Source organism: Ornithorhynchus anatinus, chromosome 3 (assembly GCF_004115215.2).
Source record: "Ornithorhynchus anatinus isolate Pmale09 chromosome 3, mOrnAna1.pri.v4, whole genome shotgun sequence".
NCBI classification, from domain to species: Eukaryota; Metazoa; Chordata; class Mammalia; order Monotremata; family Ornithorhynchidae; genus Ornithorhynchus; species Ornithorhynchus anatinus.
In genome coordinates, this window is record NC_041730.1 from 84,204,109 (window position 1) to 84,228,047 (window position 23,939).

General features: G+C 46.7%; 1 non-coding gene across 1 annotated transcript; it reads left to right on the plus strand.

Annotated features, from left to right (window-relative positions):
- The first annotated feature begins 22,010 nt into the window (after positions 1 to 22,010).
- Positions 22,011 to 22,148, plus strand: LOC114810605. The gene has a single exon (XR_003758301.1). It is a non-coding gene; the product is annotated as a small nucleolar RNA SNORA7 (small nucleolar RNA).
- Positions 22,149 to 23,939: the final 1,791 nt, after the last annotated feature.

Genomic DNA, 23,939 nt, shown 5'->3' on the forward strand with positions numbered 1-23,939 from the left:
TTCCAAGCGCTTAGTACAGTGCTCTGCACATAGTAAGAGCTCAATAAATACTATTGAATGTAAGCTTCTTTTGAGCGGGGAACGTGTTTTATTGTACTTTCCCAAGTACAATACTCTGTTGTATTGTACTTTCCCAAGCGCTTAGCACAGAGTACACAGAAGGGCTCAAATAATACAATTGACTGACTGACTTTTCAAAAATGGTGTTGGCATTTAGGTCTTTCAACTGCCCTGAGATTCTCCAACTCTTTGGGAAAGTGGCACAAACTTGAAACTGACTCATCTACTTCCTTCCCTTATTCCTAAAGCCAGGCTCGTTGTATTATTGAGCATTTTATTCCCAGAGAGCTGGAGACTCCCTAATCTCACCCAGACTTTCTCCATTTTCAAAGCTCCCCAGGCCAGAGGCTTTTCACCTCATTCTGTTGTTCCCGTCACCCACCAGCTAAGCCATTGAATATATCCCCTCTCCATTGCCCCGACTCCCTCCCTCTGCTCTACCCCCTTCCCTGCCCCACAGCACTTGTGTATATTTGTACATATTTATTATTCTATTTATTTTATTAATGATGTGTACATAGCTATGATTCTGTTTCTTTTGATGCTCGTGATGCCTGTCCTCTTTTGTTTCATTGTCTCCCTCTTCTAGACTGTGAGCCCGTTGTTGGGTAGGGATTGTCCCTATCTGTTGCTGAATTGTACCTTCCAAGCGCTTAGTACAGTGCTCTGCACAAAGTTAGTGCTCAATTAATACGGTTGAATGAATGAATGCTCAATAAGCTGCTCAATATTATATCCACCAGGCTTTCCTGGTGGATATAATACCTTGAATTGGTAGGAAGCTTTCATTTTCCCAGGGCACGTAAACATCAGCGATCTCTAATTTCAACCTCTGGGCATTTCTGGGAGCTAGGGAGAAGCAAATAGTATTTTCCCTATCATACAGATGAGGAAACTGAGGCCCAGAGAGGCTAAGCGAGTAGTCCAAGGTCACCCAGCAGGCCAATGGAAGAGCTGAGACTAAAATCCAAATCTCCTGCCTCCCAGACTCATGATTTCTCCACTAGATAGGAGTTTGGAGATATAAATGAGAAGAGCCCCTCTCCGGTGCCGGAAAAACCAATAATATTTTATTGAATCATAGCCTCCTTTTCCCCAAGTCCCTAAAATAATGAATAATGATCTCTTTGCCGTATGTGTTCTCCTTATTTGAAAACAATACTGCTGTCAGTGAGAGTCTATCCATCTTATATTGAGGAAAGGATCCTATCCTTTTCCACAAGAAAGCTGTAAAGTCTCCCCAGGTCCTTACAAAGCCAGCCAAAGTCTAATACTCAGTGATGGCTTACAAAATGGTGGAAGGGACGGTGGTGTCTGCCGCAGTTGAAGTCTCAGAGGTAGTCTGTGCCGGCACAATACAACGGTACTTCCTACCAGTCATTTTGCAATTTGGGCCTCAGGCATAGGAGGAACGGGGGTGAGAGAGTGTGGATGACTCAGCTCCAACTAGCCCCACTTTTTCGAAAACAAGTCAAAGGCATGCCCTGAGAGAGGAAGGACTTACATTCTCCCTCTTCACCGTTAGTGGCCGACCAGTGCTCACCCCAAATGCAAAGGGGCCAGGAAGGTGTATTACTGCATTTTCACAAGCAAACTAATAATAATGACGGTATCTGTTAAGTGCTTATTGTGTGCCAAGGACTGTTCTAAGCGCTGGGAGAGATACAGGGTAATCAGGTCGCCTCACGTGAGCTCACCGTCTTAATCCCCATTTTAAAGATGAGGTAAGAGAGGCCCAGAGAAGTGAAGTGACTTGCCCAAAGTCACACAGCTGACAAGCGGCGGTCGGGATTAGAACCCATGACCTCTGACTGCCATGTCCGTGCTCTTTTCACTAAATCATGCTGCCTCTCATAATCTTAACATTAATAATAGCACATGGGCAAGGGATTCTCAGTGTGACACTCAGATCCGCCACCTGTCTTCTGTGTGACCTTAGGCAAGTCACTTAACTTCTCTGTGCCTCAGTTCTCTCCTCTGCAAATGGGGATTCAAAGTCTGTTCTCCCTCCTACTTAGACTGTGAGCCCCATATGGGACCTGATGATCTTGTCTCTAACCCAGTGCTTAGTACAGTCCTTGGCACATAATAAGTGATTAACAAATGCCACAATTATTATTCTTATTATTATTGTCCATGGATACAATCTCACCTTCAGCAGCTGCATCTTCAAACCAAAGACACCTCTCCTGACCTTGAGTGTAGATTTAGCTGGAAAGACCAGTGTGAAACTGATAACCCCTTCCATATCGTTGGCACCTATAAACAGATCCTTGCTGAACTGACAGGTTTGCCCCAAATAAGGTGTGCCTTTGGTTTGAGCCCGTCTTTTGGTATTCTAATCTTCACGGAGCCTTTGCTCAAGGAGAGTAACCCTTCTCCCGTTTGCTGGCTGTCAGACTGGTCTGTCCGTTTGCTGCAATGGACTCCCAACATTCAACCAGTGTAACCTAGTGGAAAAAGTGCAGACCTGGGAGTCAGAGGACATGGGATCTAATCCTGGATCTTCTCCTGTGTGACCTCAGGCAAGTCACTTAACTTCTCCCTACCTCAGTCACCTCATCTGTAAAATGGGGATTAAATCCTCCTCCCTCCAATTTAGACTGTGCACCTCAGGTGGGATAGGGACTGTGCTCAAATTAATTATTTTGTATTTTCCTGGCACACAGTAAACACTTAACAAGTACCATTTTTAAAAAATTCCATTGCTATGTACAGTGCCTTGCATATAGTAAGTATTCAGTACACTGTTCTGTACAGAATGTTCACTCTAATGATCCACGTTCATAATAATAATAATAATGGTACCTTCTACTAAAGTCCAGGACGTTTGTGTGTGCGTTCCTGTGTCTCTTTGGCCTCTGCATTCTGTCTCTTCACAGTGATAGTAGATATTAATGAAGTAAGGAGGGATGGTCACAAACTGAAAATGAGTCAGCGATGAAATGCTGAAATTTCAAAGGATCATCGTGGTCCTTCACTCTGCACTGCACTGTCCAGACCCTTAACAAATACCATTATTATTATTATTATCAGAGTGCTGAGTTCAGCTAGGATGACCACTCCTTACATAGGATGCGGACACTAGAGAGGGTACACAAAAGAGGAAGTGATGAAGAGGAAGGAAAATGGGTCCCAAGAGGAAAGGAATTGGGCTGTTTATCCTGAAGAAGGCAAGATTTAGGGGTGATGCTAACTGTCTCCAAGGTTAAGAAGGGTTTTCAGATGGAGGTTTCTGAAGGAATCCACCCTAAGCGTGATCGCTGACAATGTCTGCGGCTTCCTCTTTCTTCCATCCTCCCCTGTGGACCATCCGAAACCACGGTTCTCCTGAGAGTGAGCTCCCATTCCAAACTCCCCAGGGTACTGAGATCCAGGAAGAAGGTGGGTAAAGAAATCCAAATTCATCAGCTCTGCCCTACCCTGTAGAAGTCACCGCCACTCAACCCTCAGAGTGGGTAAAGGAGGACATAGGAAGCCGACCCAGAGTAAGCCCTTCATTTCAATTAATCAATCAATCTATCTATCTCTGCTATTTACTGAGTGCTTACTGGGTTCAGAGCACAGTATTCAGCGCTTGGGAGAATACAACATAACAGATGTGTTTTATTTCCCCATCCTTCCTGCCCTCAATCTATCAGTCATATTTATTGAGTGTTTACTATGTGCAGAGCACTGTACTAAGCGTTTAGGAGAGTATCGTACAACAGAACTAGCAAACGTTCCCTACCCATAATAGCCTTACAGTCTAGAGCTCTGCATTGAATATGTGCTTGACTACGTACCCCTTTAAGCACTTTGATCCTCACCCTAACCCCACAGCACTTATGTACATGTATTTATACTCTACCATTTCCCCTAACCGTAATGTATTTTAATGTCCGTCTCCCTCTGAAGACTGTAAGCTTCTTGTAGGCAGGGATCATGTATACCCACACTGTTGTATTGGACTCACACAAGCACTTAGTGTTCTGCGAAGAGTAAATACTCAATAAATACCATTGATTGATTCAATACCAACTATGGGAAAATGCCCCTGGACACTAGGCCCTTTTATCCCTCCTCCACTCCCATATTGCCTATCAGTCACTGACATGCTGGGACTAATCCAAAGCAATATCCCACTCTTGCCCTAACCTTAATTCTCACCCAAACTTCCCCTTCCCCCCATGCCCTATCACTTCACTTCTCTGTGACTCAGTTATCTCATCTGTAAATGGGGAGCCCTGGGAGCCCCGTGTGGGACAGGGACTGTGTCCAACCCGATTAACTTGTATCTACCCCAGTGCTTAGTGCAGTGCCTGGCAAATAGTAACTGGGGCTCATCCAAAGCAATATCCCACTCTCGCCCTAACCTTAATTCTCACCCAAACATCTCCACCCCACCATGCCTTGACTCTATCTTTCACCCCTAAATGAGGACTGATTTCCCTAGCGATTTGTGATGACTGAACAGCAATTTTCAATCAAAAGCACTTAGTGATTCTTGGTCATTGTTTGTTTGTCTTCTGAAGAACTGCCAGCAAGGCTCCAAAGTATTTTTGTCTGGAAATAAGAAAGCCCATGGATTACCTAAACCATATTGAAATACTCGAGAGGAATCTTTGTTTCATAAGAACTAACTCATAAGTCCTGCCTAATCTGTCCTGTCTAGGGGCTTCAGTAGTCATATGACTCTTTCGGTGCCCAGTCCCAAACCATCAGTCGCACATTATCCTGTCTGCCTGGCTGTCGTCATCTACCCATGTAGTAGGATAAGGAAAATCCTCCATTCCCTCTAGAGGCTTGTATTTACAGGATCTTCAACTGAAGTCCACGGTGTTTACAATCTCTTTTGCCTCTGTTCTCCATCGCTTCGTGATGACTTTCTCTATGCATTCTGGTTAAGAGCCCGTAAACAGAGTGGAGATGTGGGGTTTCAGGGCCATATGGTTTGCTGAGACCTCTATTTCCAAAGATCATTTAGCATTTTTCTGTGGTTATTTGTTAAGCGCTTACTATGTGCCAAGCACTTACTAAACGCTAAATAGAAGCAAGCTAATCGGCCTGATTGGTCTTCAGGGTTCTCCTGTGGACGCGGGCTACCAGGCCAGGCTGTGTGGAGACTCAACATAATCTTTTGCCAAGCAGACTTCCTGGGGCTGTTAGCCTTCTAGGCTCTACACCTGAACCCCAGACCATCTCCACGGAGAAAGAATAGGGACCTGGCTCTCAGAGTCCAATATATCAACGGACATAGTCAAACAATGGCATTTATTGAGTGCTTACTGTGTGCAGGGCATTGCTTAGTAAAGAGCCAGCATGACTTAGTGGATAGATAGAGTTTGGGCCTGGGAGACAGAAGGACCTGAGTTCTAATCCCAGATCCACTATTTGTCTACTTTATGACCTTACACAAGTCACTTCACTTCTCTGTGCCTCAGTTACCTCAGCTGTAAAATGGGGATTAAGACCGTTAGTTCCGCATGGACTGTGTCCAGGGACTGTGTCCAACCTGATTAGCTTGTATGTACCTCCAGTGCTTAGTTCAGTGCCTGACTCATAGTAAGAACTTAAATACCATAAAAAAGGACGCTGGGGGCCCCCTAAGCAGCCTAGTGCTGGTGCTAGCTCTCTGCCTCTCTCTTTCTACAGTCAGACAACGCTTGGGCAGCTCCTGCCTTCTTTCTAGTCATTTAGGGAAGATTTGGGACAGGAGACTTTCTTCCGTCTCTTCACCTCCAGAAGGGAGAGGGAATTCACCTTCCTGAAATGAAGAAGCCTTTTGGGTTGGTCCTTGGAGATGCAATCCACATTAGGGTCTTGAAGGGAGTTGGGAATGGAAAGAGGAGTTAGAGATGTGGAATGGTCTGTCGGTCGGGTTTGAGGTTTTCACTCAACTGTGCTTCCCCTGGTGAAGATTAAAGCTGGGGGAGAAGAGGGAGGCGGCAGGGGAGGGATTGGGGGCAAAATGTGTGTCATTGGAGAAGCGGCACAATCGAGCGTAATGGATTTTAAAGGGAGCACGTAAGGCAAGGAGCCAGCTGTCCACGGAGCTTCTAGGCCCATGAAAAGTTGGAGCGGGTAAAGTAAGAGTGTAGAAACTTCCCTGCATCTAGCAGAATGGAAAAGAATTCTGAGAGCTGGAGCCTTTATGACATAAAGAAGGGGAAACCCATGAGTCTCTGCTGGGGTGTAAGGTGTCTGCCTGCCCCAGAGCGGAATTTCCTTGCTGTTCTTTCCTCCCATCGCATCTTCCGGAGTGTCAGAGGCGGACACCTCACCAAGGGAAAGGGGGTCATCGACATCTGCGCCGCCAACCTTATTCCCCGGCGAGACCCCGGTGAATGGCAGTGAATTTGCAGTCTGGCCCCAAGGCATCGAGGCTATTTTCCAGAGGCAAGAAGTCCCACCACCAGCAAAAGGAGCGAAGCTGTTCGCCCTGTTCCTAAGTGGCTGGGAAGCAGACAAAACACATTCGTACGTACGATTCATTAGCGGCGTTAATTCCATTAAAACTCTATTACCAGTCATAAATTTCGCCATGCCGCAGTCTGCCGCGATAACTTACACTTAACCTACGGATCAGCAGTTTTAATCATTCTGTTTCGGGTCTCCTGTGCCTCTCGTTGGCCGAAATGAAGGCTTTTTTTTGTCGGAATGGTTAGGTTCAGACAGATATGGGAGTGGGGAGAAATGGGGGTGGGGTGGGGGTGCGGCAAGACAAACCGGGCAGGCTGGATGGGGTAGGGGGACCGTTTTCCGAACGGTACACCGGGCACTGACTGCCCTCTTCTGTCCACATCCGTGCCCGCATTTCAAACCACTGCAGCACGCTGAGTCACTGAAAGGCAGGAAGCGACGAGGCGAGGTAATAAGCAGAAGCCAAGATGACCTTTAACTAAAAACCCCTGCATTTTACCAGCAGGCCCCGAGCAGCGAGGAAATGGCTGCTGGCATTTCCTGCTCAGATCTTGCCAGTGCTGAAAATCGCATTGTGGATCTGGACCGGCGGCAGCTAAGGCAACCTTCTTGGAGCCAAATGGGAGAGGACGGCCTGCTAAACGCTGCGGAGGCCGCCACCGGTGCTCTGTAACCCTTTCCAAGCCCAGGACCTCTCTCCCTCTTCCTCTCTTCTCCCCCCACCATTGCCCGAGGAACCATCCAGAAACCCCCTTTGAAACCGGGTTCCCGGCACTGCCGAGAACTTTCCAACATCTAGGACTCACAGGCCCGGGACTGTGGGATTCAAGCCCAAATAATAATAATAAAAGCACTTGTTAAGTGCCAAGCACTCTTTTAAGCGCTAGGGTGGATACGAGTTAATTAGTTTGGACACGGTCCCTGTCCCACATGGGGCTCACACTGGTCATCCCCATTTTACAGATAAGGTAACTGAGGCCCAGAGAAATTAAGTGACTTGCCCAAAGTCACTCAGCAGACATGTGGAGGATCCAGGATTAGCAGCGTGGCTCAGTGGAAAGAGCCTGTGCTTTCGGAGTCAGAGGTCATGGGTTCGACTCTCGGCTCTGCCACTTGTCAGCTGTGTGACTGTGGGCAAGTCACTTACCTTCTCTGGGCCTCAGCTACCTCATCTGTAAAATGGGGATTAACCGTGAGCCTCACCTGGGACAAACTGATTACCCTGTATCTACCCCAGCGCTTAGAATAGTGCTCTGCACATAGCAAGCACTCAACAAATACCAACATTATTATGACCTTCTGACTTCCAGGCCCTTGCTTCTATGCCACGCTGCTTCCCAGATGCCCCTGATTTAATAATGTTGGTATTTGTTAAGCGCTTACTATGTGCTGAGCACTGTTCTAAGCGCTGGGGTAGACACAGGGGAATCAGGTTGTCCCACGTGGGGCTCACAGTCTTAATCCCCATTTTACAGATGAGGTAACTGAGGCACCGAGAAGTTAAGTGACTTGCCCAAAGTCACACAGCTGACAAGTGGTAGAGCCGGGGTTTGAACCCATGACCTCTGACTCCAAAGCCCGTGCTCTTTCCAGTGAGCCACGCTTAACAAATACCCTGATTTCAGCTAACTCAACCCTTTATTCTCTCTGCAGTGGTGGAGGAAGAAAAGGAAAAGGAGGAGGAAAAGGAAGAGGAGGAGGAGAAGGAGGAGGAAGAGGAGGAGGAGCAGGAGAGGTGGAGGGGTGGCCGATCAGGCTCTTTGTTGTTGTATTTGACCTTCTATGCTGGCCGAGTCGATGTGGGGTCAGGGCTTCGGCGGAGGTGAACGGTGCCCTCTGGGTGTGTGGTCCCTAAATTGGGCTCCAACCCAAGTCTCTACACTCCATTCTGGGAAGCAGGACCTAGAGAAAAGAGCACCTGTCTGCAAGTCAGGAAACCTGAGTTCTTGTCCTAGCTCTGCCACTAGCTTGCTATGTGACCTTGAGCAAATCCCTTAACCTCTCTGGGCCTCTGTAAAATGAGGGTGATTAGTACCTGCTTCTCTATGCCTCAAGGGGAACTTAAAAGAACAAAATGAGATAAGAAAATTACCTTCTGCAAATATAAGGTTTCATTTCAATTCATTCAATGGCATCTATTGAGTGTTTCCCGTATGCAAAGCACTGTACCAGTGCTCCGGAGAAGCACATAGTGTCACGGGTAGAGCCCGGGCTGGGAGTCAGAAGGTCACGGTTTCTAATCCAAGCTCCGCCACTTGTCTATTGACCCTGGGCAAGTCACTTCACTTCTCTGTGTCTCAGGTTACTTCATCTGTAAATTGGAGATTGAGATGGTGAACCCTACCTGGGACAATAATAATAATAATAATAATAATGTTGGTATTTGTTAAGCGCTTACTATGTGCCGAGCACTGTTCTAAGCACTGGGGTAGACACAGGGGAATCAGGTTGTCCCACGTGGGGCTCACAGTCTTAATCCCCATTTTACAGATGAGGGAACTGAGGCACCGAGAAGTTAAGTGACTTGCCCAAAGTCACACAGCTGGCAAGTGGCAGAGCCGGGGTTTGAACCCATGACCTCTGACTCCAAAGCCCGTGCTCTTTCCAGTGAGCCACGCTGCTTCTCACAGCAGCAGTTGGACAAAGAATGTGTCCAACCCGATTTGCTTGTACCCACCTCAGCAGGCAGTACAGTGCCTGGTAAATAGTAAGTGCTTAACAAATACCGTAATTATTATTATTATTATTACAATATAACAATAAACATATTCCCTGCCCCCGCTGAGCTTACAGTCTAGAGGGGAAGATAGACACTGATATAAATCAATCAATAACTAAATAAAATTGAACCAAGCGCTCACCCAATCCCTCCGGACTCAGGTTAAAGTTAGGTTAGGGCCCCTGTAGCTGACATCTCTAATCAGCACAGCGAGGGTCACCCAGCCATCACTCTGAAGCTACATTTAAATCTGCGAATTGTCCTCGTGAGGTTTTTTTCTGTTTGAAAATCCCTTTCCAATTCAAGCAGCTTTGCTTTCCCCTTGGATTAGAGCCATGAAATACCCTACAAGATGGAAGAATCTGGAGGCTTGAGTGGGTATTACACCAGCCTGAGCTGCCCTTGAGGATAAACTCCTAAAGTCATGCAGCTGAACAGAGGGAACCCGAAAGGATTTAGACCTCAGTAAGGGTGAGGGACTGGGAAGCTGGTGCAATGCCAGACAACGGGGCTTCGGCAACGCAAATGAAGCAAACCTAAAGAACAGAGGCGACAGAATTCAAGACCTTATGTTTTTTGTTTTATTTCCACTGGAACCTTGAAAGGGCCCCACAGCACTTAAGTATATATCTGTAATTTATTTACAGATAATGTCTGTAAAATCTCTAAAATGGGGATTGAGACTGTGAGCCCCACATGAGACAGGGACCGTATCCAACCCCATTTGCCTGTCTCCCCATCTAGCTTGTTGTGGGGGCAAGGAATATGTCTGTTTATTATTGTATTGCACTCTCCCAATCGCTAGTACAGTGCTCTGCACACAGTAGATGCTCAAAAAATACAGTTCACTGACTGACTCTCTGGGGGCCTCTCGGAACAAGTTTCCAGGCAAAGGCAGAGAAACTACTTATCCTACCCCCTCGTGTCACCAGAGACTGTAAGCTCATTGTTGGCAAGGGGAATATGTCTGCTTACTGTTATATTGTACTTGCCCAAGTGCTTAGTACAGTGCTCTACACACAGTAAGCACCCAACAAACGAATGAATGAATGAATTGTGCTTGCTGAGGAGTTTGTGAGACATGGCAGGGGCCCCTGCACTCTCTTCCAGCTTCCTCAGAAAATTGCAGCTTTCAAATCAGCCTCCATGTGTCCTTTGCTGCCCTCCCAACTCACCTCCTCCCCTAGGGGTCCAGCTTAGGAAGGAAATGGTAATAATGGGGAACGGTTGGTTCCGGGGAAAGGGCAGGAGGGAGTCAATTGCATTTGTTGAGCTCTTACTGTGTGCAGAGCACTGTACTAAGTGCTTGGGAGAGTACAGCATAAAAATGTAAGAGACACATTCCCTGCCCACAACAAGCTTACAGTCTAGAGGGGGAGACAGATATTGATACAAATAAATTATTTTTTGATGTCTTGTGATGCCTTCCTTGAGAAGCACCAGAAGTGCTTAGATTTCAAGAGGCCCAAGGGACTAGGCCCTCAGAAACCACACTCTGCAACGTCCCCATGGCTGCAGAATCAATCAATCAATCATATTAATTGAACACTTACTGTGTGCAGAGCACTGTACTAAGCCCTTGGGAGAGTATGAGTCAACAGAGTTGGTAGACACATTCCATGCCCACAGTGAGCTCACAGCCTAGAGGGGTAGACAGCTATTAATATAAATTAATAATAATAATAATGTTGGTATTTGTTAAGCGCTTACTATGTGCAGAGCACTGTTCTAAGCGCTGGGGTAGACACAGGGGAATCAGGTTGTCCCACGTGGGGCTCACAGTCTTAATCCCCATTTTACAGATGAGGGAACTGGGGCACAGAGAAGTTAAGTGACTTGCCCACAGTCCCATAGCTGACAAGTGGCAGAGCTGGGATTCGAACTCATGAGCCCTGACTCCAAAGCCCGTGCTCTTTTCACTGAGCCACGCTGCTTCCCAAATCACAGATATGTACATAAGTGCCTTGGGGCTGAGGGAGGGGTGAATAAAGGGAGCCAATCAGGGTGATGCAGAAGGGAGTGGGAAAAGAATCCATTCATTTTGGGGCAGATTGCACCAAACTGTAGTTCTGACCTATAGAATCTCTGGTCTGCAAAGGATGTTATTGACGTTCCCCAGAAGCACGCTTCCCCACCGTATGTCTCCCTCCCAGCATCCAAAAGTCTTTCCACTACCCCAAGGACCAACCTTTGACATTAGCCCCTTGACCCACCATATATATACTATATGGGGACAACCATGCTACCATCTTGGCTTCTGCTTTCTTTCTGAAGCCTGGTTCAGCCCCGACGCCACGGAAATTGGCTCTTCATAGTTCTGGCATTTCTGGATTTCAAAGTCAGTATGATATTTTCTTAATGATATTTCTTAAGCATTTACTCTTTGCCAGGCACTGTATTAAGTGCTGGGGTAGATACAAGCTAATCAGGGGAGACAGAGTCCCTGTCCAACTTGGGGCTCACAGTCTCAAACCCCATTTTACAAATGAGCAACTGAGGCCCAGAGAACTTAGGTGACTTGCCCAAGTTCACACCTCTGACTTCCAAATTTTAAATGTTTCAAGCTCACTGTGGGCAGGGAAGGTCTCTGTTTATCGTATCATACTCTGCCAAGCACTTAGTACAGTGCTCTGCACACAGTAAGTGCTCAGTAAATACGACTGAATGAATGACTGGATTTTCGCTTGAGGTCCAGTCTCTATTAGACTGTGTCTCTCTCCCTTCTCTCCCTCCCCGTGTCTAATCCCTCACGGGTATTCTCTCCCAGAGCTTTGCATGCAGTTAATGCTTAAAAATACTATTATTATTTCTACTACCCCTTGGGGGTGGTCACAGTGGGTGGGCAGTCAAGGCAAGATCAACTAATCAATCAATAGTTTTTACAGAGCACTGCACCACTTGGAAGGGTTCACTAGCAGAAGATGACATTATCCTTGTACTCAACCGAAGAGGGGAGAGAGTCAGAATAAATTACAGACAGCAGGAAGACTCAATCAATCACTGGCATTTATTGACAGCTTACAAATCTCGGCTCTGCCACTCATCTGCTGTGTGACCTTGGGCAAGTCACTTAACTTCTCTCTGCCTCAGTTCCTTCATTTGGAAGACGGGGTAAGACTGTGAGCTCAATGTGGGACAAGGACTGTATCCAATCCAGATACCTTGAACTACCCCAGCGCTTAGAACAGTGCCTGGCATATAGTAAACACTTAAATACCATCATTATTATTATTACTGTGTGCAGAGCCCTGTACTAAACTCTTAGGAAGGTATGCTCAGTGGAAAGAGCACGGGCTTTGGAGTCAGAGGTCATGGGTTCGAATCCCAGCTCTGCCACTTGTCAGCTGTGTGACTGTGGGCAAGTCACTTAACTTCTCTGTGCCTCAGTTACCTCATCTGTAGAATGGGGATTAAGACTGTGAGCCCCACGTGGGACAAACTGATTCCCCTGTGTCTACCCCAGCGCTTAGAACAGTGCTCTGCACATAGTAAGCGCTTAACAAATACCAACATTATTACCAAACAACAGACTCGGTCAATGCAATCCCTGCCCACAGGGAACTTTATGGAAAGATGAATTGTAGACGAGGAAGTGCTTAAATCAATAGAGTGTGTAAATCGATAGCTAAGTGGGTGGGTGCCTAAAGTGTGGAGGGGATCTAAGGGAGAAGGAGACCTGGAGGAGATGGGATTTCGAAGGGTTTGGAACTGGGGAGAGCAGTTTTAAGATGCCTGCTTCCTTTCAAAAAAGCCATTTCCAGATAAATCTGTGGAAGCCTCGCTCTTAAACACTCGGGTCTGGAAGAAGAAGGGCAGACTGGCCAACCAGGGCTGATAACACCGCCACAGAGGCTTCCAGTGAATAACACCGAGAGCAAGATGTATCGCGGTTCCCGGGCCCATCCGTCAGCCTCTCAGCCGCCCTGGGACCTGAGGGAGGGCCAGCAGCTCTGACAAACAGTATCCCAAGACACTGAGTCGTGTGAGTTACCGACCTCATTATCAGGGTCCGGCCCCGCGCCCCCACCAGCGATCGCCGTCCCCTGATGGAGTAGTCAACCATCGGACTGACGAAGAGCCCTCTCCCGTCACTGAGTCGGTGGAGAGGGAGATGAATTTCCGGACAAGGCTTCTCCCCTGACAGATCCGCATTCCACCTGAGACTGCCTTAGTCCCTCCCTCCCCACACTCTCCACATCCTGATCTGTGTCTGGGTGACCTTAACCCTCAGCTGCTCACTTCTCCCCTTGGGTCTCTTGATAATAATAATAATAATGTTGGTATTCGTTAAGCGCTTACTATGTGCCGAGCACTGTTCTAAGCACTGGGGTAGACACAGGGGAATCAGGTTGTCCCACGTGGGGCTCACAGTCTTAATCCCCATTTTACAGATGAGGGAACTGAGGCACAGAGAAGTTAAGTGACTTGCCCACAGTCACATAGCTGACAAGTGGCAGAGCTGGGATTCGAACTCATGACCTCTGACTCCAAATCCCGTGCTCTTTCCACTGAGCCACGCTGCTTCTCTAGCCACGCTGCTTCTCTACAAGTCAGCACTCAACCAATCAATCAATGGTATTAATTGAGTTCTATTTGCAGAGCACTGTTCTAAGAGCTTGGGAGAGCACAATACAGCAGAATTAGCAGACACGTCTCTGCCACTTGTCAGCTGTGTGACTGTGGGCAAGTCACTTAACTTCTCTGTGCCTCAGTTACCTCATCTGTAAAATGGGGATTAAGACTGTGAGCCTCACGAGGGACAACCTGATTCCCCTGTATCTACCCCAGTGCTTAGAACAGTGCTCTGCACGTAGTAAGCGCTTAACAAATACCAACATTATTATTACCCGTAACGAGTTTGGAGTCTAGAGGGAGGGGCAGACAGATATTAATATGAGTAAATAAGTCTTTTATAATATAGAATAATAGCGGCGTTTGTTAAGCGCTTAAATGTTGTGGGGTTGGAGGTGGGGGGAATATCAAATGTCCAAAGGTCACAGATCCAAGTGCACGGACAACGCAGAAGGGAAAGGGAGCCGGGAAAAGAGGGGCTTACTCGAGAAAGGCCTCTTGGTGGAGATGTGACCTTAATAATGGTTTGAAGGTGGAGAGAGTGGTGGTCTGGCCTATACAGAGCGGGAGGGGGTTCCAGGTTAGGGGGAGGACCTGGGAAAGGGGTCAGCAGCGAGATAGATGAGACTGGCACTCAGGTTGGAAGCCGGCGCTAAAGGAGTGGAACGTGATGGCTGGGCTGTAGTAGATCCCTGAGGTAAAGTATGATGGGGCGAGCTGAGTGAGTGCTTTCAAGTCAGTGGTGAGGAGTTTCTCTTTGATGTGAAGGTGAATGGGCAGCCATTGGAAGTTCTTGGGGAGCGGGGAGACATGGAATGAACAGTTCTGGAGAAAAAATGATCGGGGCAGCAGAGTGAAGTATGGACTGGAGTGGGGAGAGACAGGGGGCCGGAAGATCAGCGAGGAGGCTGATGAAGTCGTCGAGGCAGGGTAGGACAAGTGCTTGGATCAGCATGGTTTCGGTAGAGTGATCGAAGAGCAGCACACAGACATCAATAATAAGCTCTTCTGAAATCCCATCTCCTCCAGGTCTCCTTCTCCCTCAGGTCATAACCTCCCAACTATCATCTCCACATTTATTGCTTGACCCACAAGGTCACTCCAACATAGGGAAGCAGCATGGGCCTAGTTGATAAAACATGGGCCCGGGAGCCAGAGGACCTGGGTTCTAAGCCCAGCTCCGTCCCTTCACTAAACTTCTCTGTGCCTCAGTTTTCTCAACTGCAAAATGGGGATTCGATAACTCTTCTCTCTCCTACCTAAACTTTGAGCCCCATGTGGGACCTGATTAACTTGCATCTACCCCCAGCACCTAGAACGATGCTTGTCATATAGTAAGCGCTTAACAAATACCATTAAAAAAAATCATGCGGAGTTTATTTCCGAGGACAACTAGCCCAGCACAGAACGCAGACCGCTGCCTCCCAGATCTGGAGCCTCCATCAAAATCTAAGCCCAAGACTGACCACAGGTGGTTCACTAAAATCCTTCTTAGAAATTCTGCCAAACTCCCTTGGGAAGCACAGCTTCGGGGAAGTGGCATGACCTAGTGGATAAAGCACAGACCAGAGAGAGACAGAGGACCTGGGTTCTAATTCTGGCTCTGCCACGTGCTGGCAATGTGACCTTGGACAAGTCACTTAACTTCTCTGTGTTTCAGTTTCCTTAACTGCAAATGGGGATTCAATACCTGGTCCCCTTCCTACTTAGACTGTGAGCACCTTAGATCGTGAGCCCCATGTGGGACAGGGACTGTGTCCGACACTATCAACTTGTACCTACCCCAGCACTCAGAATAGTACCTAACACATAGTAAGCACTTAACAAATACCATTAAAAAAAAAGTGCACAGGTAACCCACCAGCTTTGGTTTAGGGAACCTCAGTCTCCTGTCTATAGAATGGGGAAAATAACAATCGCAATCCACCTTCCCTGGATGGAGTGAGTAGAAAGATGAAAGAGGGGAATGCCTGAAAGAAGGACTCTATAGTAATACTAAAGCTATAGAATTTGGACAGCGCTTCCACTCTGCCGCAGCTTTTTTTCTTAATGGTATTTATTAATAACTGTGGTATTTGTTAAGCCCTTACTATGAGCCAAGGCACTCTACTAAGCACTACATGTTAAGTGATTATTATGTGCCAGACACTCTACTAAGCCCTGGAGTATACAAACTATAGCAGGTTGGACACAGTCTGTGTATCACATGGGGCTCACAGAATTAAGCCCCATTTTACAGATGAGTTAACTGAGGCACAGAGAGCTTAAGAGTTTAATCATTTCCTCTTAACCTTAAGAAAATCCCCTTGAGGGAGAGGCAAGCAGCTACTATATCCTCATGGTACAAAACAGGAAACTGAGACCCAGAGAGTTTAAGTGACTTTCCCAAAGTCACCCAGCAGCCCGGTAAGAGTTGAGACTAGAACCCAGGTTTCTACTCGGCTCCTAGACCCGTGTCCTTTCCACTATTTGATATGATCGATATTGAGTCCTGCTTGGGAAAAACACAGCACTGGCTGTGTGCAGAACATTTTGCTAGGTCACAAAGTGAAAAAGCATGGTTCCTACCCTCCCTGAGTTTACAATCTAATAGGGACAATCTAATAGGGAAGGCAAAGGAACACAGAGCCAAACCCACAATCGGTAAAAGAGTAAAAGCAGAGATATGGATGATAAAAAAAGTAAGTTACACAATTACATAAATGGATGAATGAATGGCTTCATATACACATGATCTAAAGGTGACCACTGCTGGGCTGGGGATGAAATGAATCAGGGAAGGCCTTCTGGAGGCCCACTGCCTCCCCTCTCAATCAGTGGTATTTATTGAAAGCTTATCATATGCAGAGAACTGTACAAAGTGTGTGGGAGACTACAATACACAGAGAGGGTTAACAGGTTCCCTGCCTATAAAGAACTTACAGTATAGCAAGAGAGACACATAATAAAATAATTTACAGCTATGTACATAAGTGCTGTGGGTGGAGAGTGAGGTGAATATCAAGTGCTTAAAGAATACAGATCCAAGTACACAGGTGATGTAGCAGAGAGAGGGAGTAGGAGTATTGAGGGCTTAGTCAGGGAAGGCATCCTGGAAAAGATGTGATTTTAGGAAGTCTTTGAAGGTGGGGAGAATGAGAGATATGAAGGGGGATAATAGTATAATAATAATGGTAATTGTTAAGCACTATGTGCCAGGCACTGTATTAAGCCCTGGGATGGATACAAGCAAATTGGGTTGGCCACAGTTCCTGTCCAATGTGGGGCTCACAGTCTCAATCCTCATTTTACAGATGAGGAAACTGAGGCACAGAGAACTGAAGTGACTTGCCCAAGGTCACAAAGCAGACCAGGATTAGAACCCATGCCCACCCTCTATCCGCTCTACCGTGCCAGAGGGAGGACGTGGGTGAGGGGTCGATGGTGAGATAGACAAGATTGAGGTTCAGAAAGTAGGCTGACATTAGGGGAGTGAAGTGTGTGGGCTGGACTGTAATAGGAAATCTCACTTCTTTCTCCCTCATTTCCTTTGCCCCTGGATAATTCTCTTGTGTTGGACAGTTTTCAGCTTGGAGCCTTTTTAAAAAACAAAAAACAAAGAGATCTCACGTTCCTTTAATTGTGGCATTTCCTTTCTACCTTGACTCAGATCAGTAGGTGATGAAAGCAGAAATCAAGAGCCAAATCACCCAGCCCTCCTAGGATAGGAAAAAAAGGATGCCGCTCTCAACCTCTGTGGCCCAGCACGAGGTTGGGCAGCTGAGCCGTACGCTCAGTGCGAGGACTCAGTGTACCTGTACTCCTGTCACATGGCATTGGCTGGGATTGAAAAAGCAAGGCGGCATCTGGCCGAGAAATAATCACCACAGCTCCCGCGGTCACCGAACGAATACATGATTCCTGTCTGACCTGTTTCCTCCCAAAGATCGTCACAGCCGCTTAAGGGACCTCAGTCTAGCGGGGTTGGGGGCTTTAAATCTATCTGTGCTGTCCCGGGGAAAAGGAAAATAAAAGCAAGTAGCCTGGTGATGATGGTTGGTGCTCACCGGGTGAGCTGTAAATCAAGCGACGCCCGGCAGCGTTCAATATTTACGATGGCAGCTGATGACAGCAGGGTCACTTTATCGGATGTAAGGTTAACTGAGGCTCTGAAACTACAACGATCAAACTACACACTTGGTGCGTGTGTGTGTGTGTCTATGCATTCTCAAGAGGAGGGGAGGAAATGAGGAAACCAGTGGGAGGAGGAGACAAAACAAAAGATTTGGGCAGCAGATAAAATATCTGTAACTTAGCAGAGCACCTTTCCTCCTCTCCCACTCTTCCCTCCCCACCACCGGCCTGAGTGAGCCCGGAAAAATGAAAGGGTGGGGTGAGCAAATGGGACTGGATTTCATCTAATCTAACCATTTTGTTCCATATGTAGTTCCCAATCTGTTTAAGACATTCAAGTTCCTGGGTTTTGTCCTGCGGGCCAATGGCAATGGCAGGGAGGCATTGTGGGCAGTTCCTGGAACAGATGGGCTGTTGGCAGGGACTTTATAGATATGGTCTTAAAAGGGAAAGACAGAAGGGAGGAACTAGGTTAGTGTTTAACTCATTCCCTGCCAGTTTTGCTGAAGAAAGGAAATCAAACCAACAGAATTCTCCCTCCTCCTCCTGAATTCATCCCCATAGCCGATGGGTCCGTTTGCAGGTTTTGGTTTTTATTTTTATGGTATTTGTTAAGCGCTTACTATGTTCCAGGCACTGTATTAAAGAAACGAGCCAATTAGATCGGAAAAACACATGCCCCTTACGGTGACCATGTGGGGCTCTCATCTTTTAATCCCCATTTTTACAGACGAGGTAACTGAGGCACAGAGAAGTGAAGTGACTTGCCCAAGGTCACACAGCAGATAAGTTGGCGGAGCCGGGGTTAGAACCCACGACCTCTGACTCCCAAGCCCGGGCTCTTTCCATTGAGCCACGCTGCTTCCCATAAAAAATAGTTAAGGGGCTGGGAATAGAGAGAGACAGGAGCAGAGATCCTATGAGAGTCCACAGAGAGTAAATAATAATGATAACAATGATGGCATTTATTAAACGCTAACTACGTGCTAAGCACTGTTCTAAGCACTGGGGTGGCGGTACAAGGTAATCAGGTTGTCCCACGTGGGGCTCACAGTCTTAATTCCCATTTTACAGATGAGGGAAGTGAGGCACAGAGAAGTTAAGTGACTTGCCCAAGGTCACACAGCTGATAAGTGGTGGAGCCGGGAGTAGAACCCATGACCTCTGACTCCCAAGCCCGGGCTCTTTGCACTAAGCCACGCTGCTTCTTGACTTGCCTAGGGTCATCAAGGGTAACAGCATGGCCTAATAGAAAGCACATTAGCCTGGAAGTCATAAGACCTGGATTCTAATCTTGACTCTGCCACGTACACATTTTATGACCTTGGACAATTCACTTCAGTTCTCTGTGTCTCAGTTTCCTCACCTGGAAAATGGGGACCCAATGCCAGTTCCCCCTCCTACTTAGATGTGAGCCCCACCTGGGGCAGGGACTGAGTCTGACCTAATGTTCTTCTGTCTGCCTCAGTGCTTAGTACAGAGGTTGACATCAACTGAGTGCTTCAACTTCTGGATTATTTATATGGTTGTTGTTATTATTAACTTCAAGATGATCAGGATGCTAATGCAGTGGAGTGGTCGATGGAGGGTGTGATGTTCCCATCCCTGGAGACTGACAGAAAAGAACAGGCACCCACTTGATCTGGATCAGATAACCTGTAGAAGTCACTGCTAGCTCAGGGGATTGCCCTCTGGTCATCCCTGATCCTTAGCTAAGAACAACTTTTTCAAACCTGGGTGAGAGGGAGATTTTTTTCTTTTATTTATATTTATTTTTATAAATTTTCTATAAAAATGTATTGTATTTATTTTTGTGTGTGTATCTGTCATACACACTTATGAAAATATCACCTACAGTGAAATTCACCTAGAGAAGCAACATGGCCTAGTGGAAAGAACATGGCTCTGGGTGTTAGAAGGACCTGGGTTCTAGTCCAGGCTCCAACAACTTGTCTTCTGTGTGATCTTGGGCAAGTCACTTCACTTCTCTGGGTCTCAGTCACTTCATCTGGAAAATGGGGATTAAGACTGTAAACTCCTTGTGTGCAGGGAACGTGTCTACCAACTCTGTTGTATCTCTCCAGCACTTAGAACAGGGTTCTGCAAAGAGTAAGTGCTCAGTAAATACCACTGATCTACTGGAGCACTTAGGGCTGTTTTGGCTTTTCCTCCTTGTCTCTTGATCCCTAAGAAATTTCTGTTCAAAAAGAGCCACTCCTTTCTTGATTGTAATAAGCTACGCGGGTCTAGCCTCGGCAGCCGATGCCCGTATTTCACCTGGGCCGCAGCCCTATTCGAGGTTGGCTTTACCCAATCCTGAAAACCTTCCTCTGTCCTCCACGTTTTTGGTTTCTCAATTTCACCTCACTAAACAGCAGACATTTGGGTATCCCTGCTGCTATTCATTCACCTTGTCTCATGCAGCATAACTGTGTTGAGGTGAGCATAGCTTCAGGGATAGGAAATGACAGGAAATCCATCAATCAATCACATCTGTTGAGCCCTAACTAGGTGCAGTGGAATGTACTAGGCACTTGGGAGAGTACAGCAGAGTAGAGACTGTAAACTCTAGATTGTAGATTCTCGTCTGTAAGCTCCTTGTGGGCAGGGAATGTGTCAGTTATATTGTTCTCTCCCAAGCACTTAGCATAGTGGTCTGCACATAGTAAGCACCCAATAAATACAACTGGACTGACTGAGGGAGAGGTTTGCCTGGTAACTATTTTCAGCTCCGGAAGGATTTTAAAGCCGATTACCAGACCGAGCAGTAGGAGCCAGCCTTGGCTTTTCGTAGAGCCCCGAGTCACCGGGTTTAGGCTGAAATTATCCACAAATTATGCTCAAGACAGAATTAACCCCACTTTTTAGTCCAGATATAGCTTGAGGAGAGAGAAATGGCTTACCATATGCTAGTTGTTCTGGTTGGGTCTCCAGACACGAGTCAAAGTCTACTTTTCCCTTAGCCTTGTTAGATTGCAACCTCAGGAATTGTCTCTCTCTGGTGCTGAATTGTACTTTTCAAGAGCTTAGTACAGTGCTCTGCACACAGTAAGCGCTCAATAAATAGGACTGAATGAATGAATAGGGAACGTGCCCAGCTCCCAATCATGTATTCCCTCCCAGCGTTTAGTAAAGAGCTCTGTTCCTAGTAAGTGCTTACTAAATACTGTAACCACTAATAACAATATCTGTGGTATTGATTAAGCACTGACTATGTTTTAGGCATTATACTAAGTGCCGGAGTAGATACAAGCTAATCGGGTTGGATACAGTCCCTGTCCCACATGAGGCTCATAGTCTCATCCTATTTTACAAATGAGGGAACTGAGGCACAGTGAAGTGACATGCCCGAGGTCACATAACGGACAAGTGGCAGATCCGGGATTAGAACCCATGTCCTTCTAGTTCCTAGGCCCAGTCCCTATCCACAAGGCCATGCCACCAACACCAAAAAGACTGAGCTACTCCTACTCAAACCCTATCCCAGCCGGCTGCCTCTGTGCCTGTCCGCTTCCCTCTGGCCACCAATATAGCATGACCTCACCTTTTCGTAACATGTAATATATAACATGCCACCTTTTCCGGCATAATAAAGGCTTCTGAAAGTTTTCTGGCCCAGAATCCCTGAGCTTCTACCCTAAAGCCTTTAGGGTGACGTGGAGACTCTTGATGAGATTACTGGGGAAGCTTAGGGCAATAGAGATCATCTAAAATTCATGACAGATATGGACATTATCCTTCTATGGGGCATTTGAAGAGCCAGGACCTTTCTCAGGCCTACCGGTGGTGTCTCTTTGTCAGCTTGTTTAGTAATTCTGTTGTGGAAATGAAATTCATGAAGACTAACCTTCCAAATTCTTCACATAGGAAAAGTTATTAGAGACCAAAGCCCAAACAGTGGGTAACAACAGGCAGCCCTACAAATAGCCACAGGCTCTACGGGTTGTCATCTCCCAAGGGGCTGACAGTTTGAGAAAGTACAAATTATTGATAGATTAATAACTGCATTTCATATTTCTTTTTCCAAGGATGTTGCCTGGCTCCTCCCCTTGCTGCCATTCCATGAAGAAAAGGGATTGTTCAGCTCAATAAGGGAGAGGAAAACAAGGTCCAAAGAGGAGGAGTCATTTATCCAGTGGTAATTCCCCTCTCAGGGTCACACCTGGAGAGTTTCCAGTACTCTACCAGTCTTGACTATGGGAGGGAGAGTCAAGCAGAAGCATGTCCATTCCCTTCCTAGCTTGGGCAGTGGCTAGCGAGTGGAAGGCAATCTGCTACAGATCAAAATTCCCCTGTGCTGGGCAGCAGCGGCACGAGAAAGAGTCGAAGGCGGAGACTCAAGTTTACTGCGCAGAAGGAGGCAATGGTAAACCACTTCCATATTTTGACCAAGAAAACTCTTTGGATCCACTACCGGAATGATTGCAGATGGAGGTGGGACGTTCTGGGAGAGATGTGTCCATGGCGTCTCTATGGGTCAGAGACGACTTGAAGGCATAAGGCAAGACAAGCAGAAGATAGCCCCAGAATCAGGTTGGTGAGAGAAACTTGTATTAAGGGAAGCTGTGTGACCTAGTGGAAAGAACCCAGCCCTGGGAGTCAGAGGACACAGCTCTATTACTCATCTGCTTTGTGACCTTAGGGATGTCGCTTTACTTCTCTATGCCTCAGTTCCCTCATCTGCAAAATGGAGGAGGGGTTCAATATTTGTTCTCCCTTCCCTTTAGATTGTGATCCCCACATGGGACCTGATTATCTTGTATCTCCTCCAGTGTTTAGCACATAGTAATCAATTCAGTCAATTATATTTACTGCATGCTTACTGAGTGCACAGCACTGTACTAAGCACTTGGGAGAGTACAATTAAACAACAGTGTTCATGGACACATTCCCTGCTCACAGTGAGTTTACGGTCTAGAGTGAGAGACAGATGTTAATGTAAATATTTACGGATATGTACATAAGTGCTGTGAAAGGGTGGTGAATTAAGGGAGCAAATCAGGATAATGCCAAAGGGAGTGAGAGAAGAGGAAATGAGGGCTTAGTCAGGGAATTCCTCTTGGAGGAGTTGTGCCTTCTATAAGGCTGTGAAGGTGGGGAAGAATAATTGTCTGTCATATACGAAGAGGGAGGGCATTCCAGACCAGAGGCAGGAGGTGGGCGAAAGGTCAGTGGTGAGATAGATGAGACTGAGATTTAGGGATTAAGTTGGCATTAGAGAAGCAAAGTGTGAGGGCTGGGTTATAGTAGGATAGCAGCAAAATGAGATAGGAGGGTGCAAGGTGATGGAGAGCTTTAAAGCCTATGGTGAGGAGTTTCTGTTGGATTCGGAGGTGGGTGGGCAACCCCTGGAGGAGTGGGGAAATGTGCACTGAATGGTTTTATAGAAAAATGATCCAGGCAGCATAGTGAAATATGGACTGAAGTGAGGAAAGACAGTAGGCAGGGAAGGCAGAGAAGAAGCTGATGCGATAATCAAGAAGGAAAAGGATAAGTGATTAATGTGTAGCCATTTGGATGGTGAGGAAAAGGTGGATTTTAGCAATGTTGTGAAGGTCAAACCAGCGGGATTTAGTGATGGATTGACTATGTGGATTGAATAAGAGGAGTTGAGAATCACACCAAGGTAATAGACTTGTGAGACAGGAAGAATAGTGTTGCTGTCTACAGTGATGGGAGCTTTGGGGAGTGGACAGGGTTTGGTCAAGAAGATAATGAGCTTTGTTTTGGACATGTTAAGTTTAAGATGTTGGCGGGTAGAGATGCCTTGAAGGCGGGAGGAAATGTGAGACTGCAGAAAGGGAGAGACATAAGGGCCGAAGGTACAGATTCGGGAATTATCTGCAGAACAGAAGTGGTAGTTGAAGCCATCGAAGCAAATTAGTTCTCCAAGGGAGAGGGTGTAGATGAAGAATAGAAGGGAACCCAGAACTGAGCCTAGAGGGACTCCCACAGTTATAGGGCGGGAGGCAGAGGAGAAGCCTGCAAAAGAGATTGAGAATGAAAAGCCAGAGAGTCAGGGGGAGAACCAGGAGACGACAGTGTCAGTGAAGCCAAGGTTGGATAATGTTTC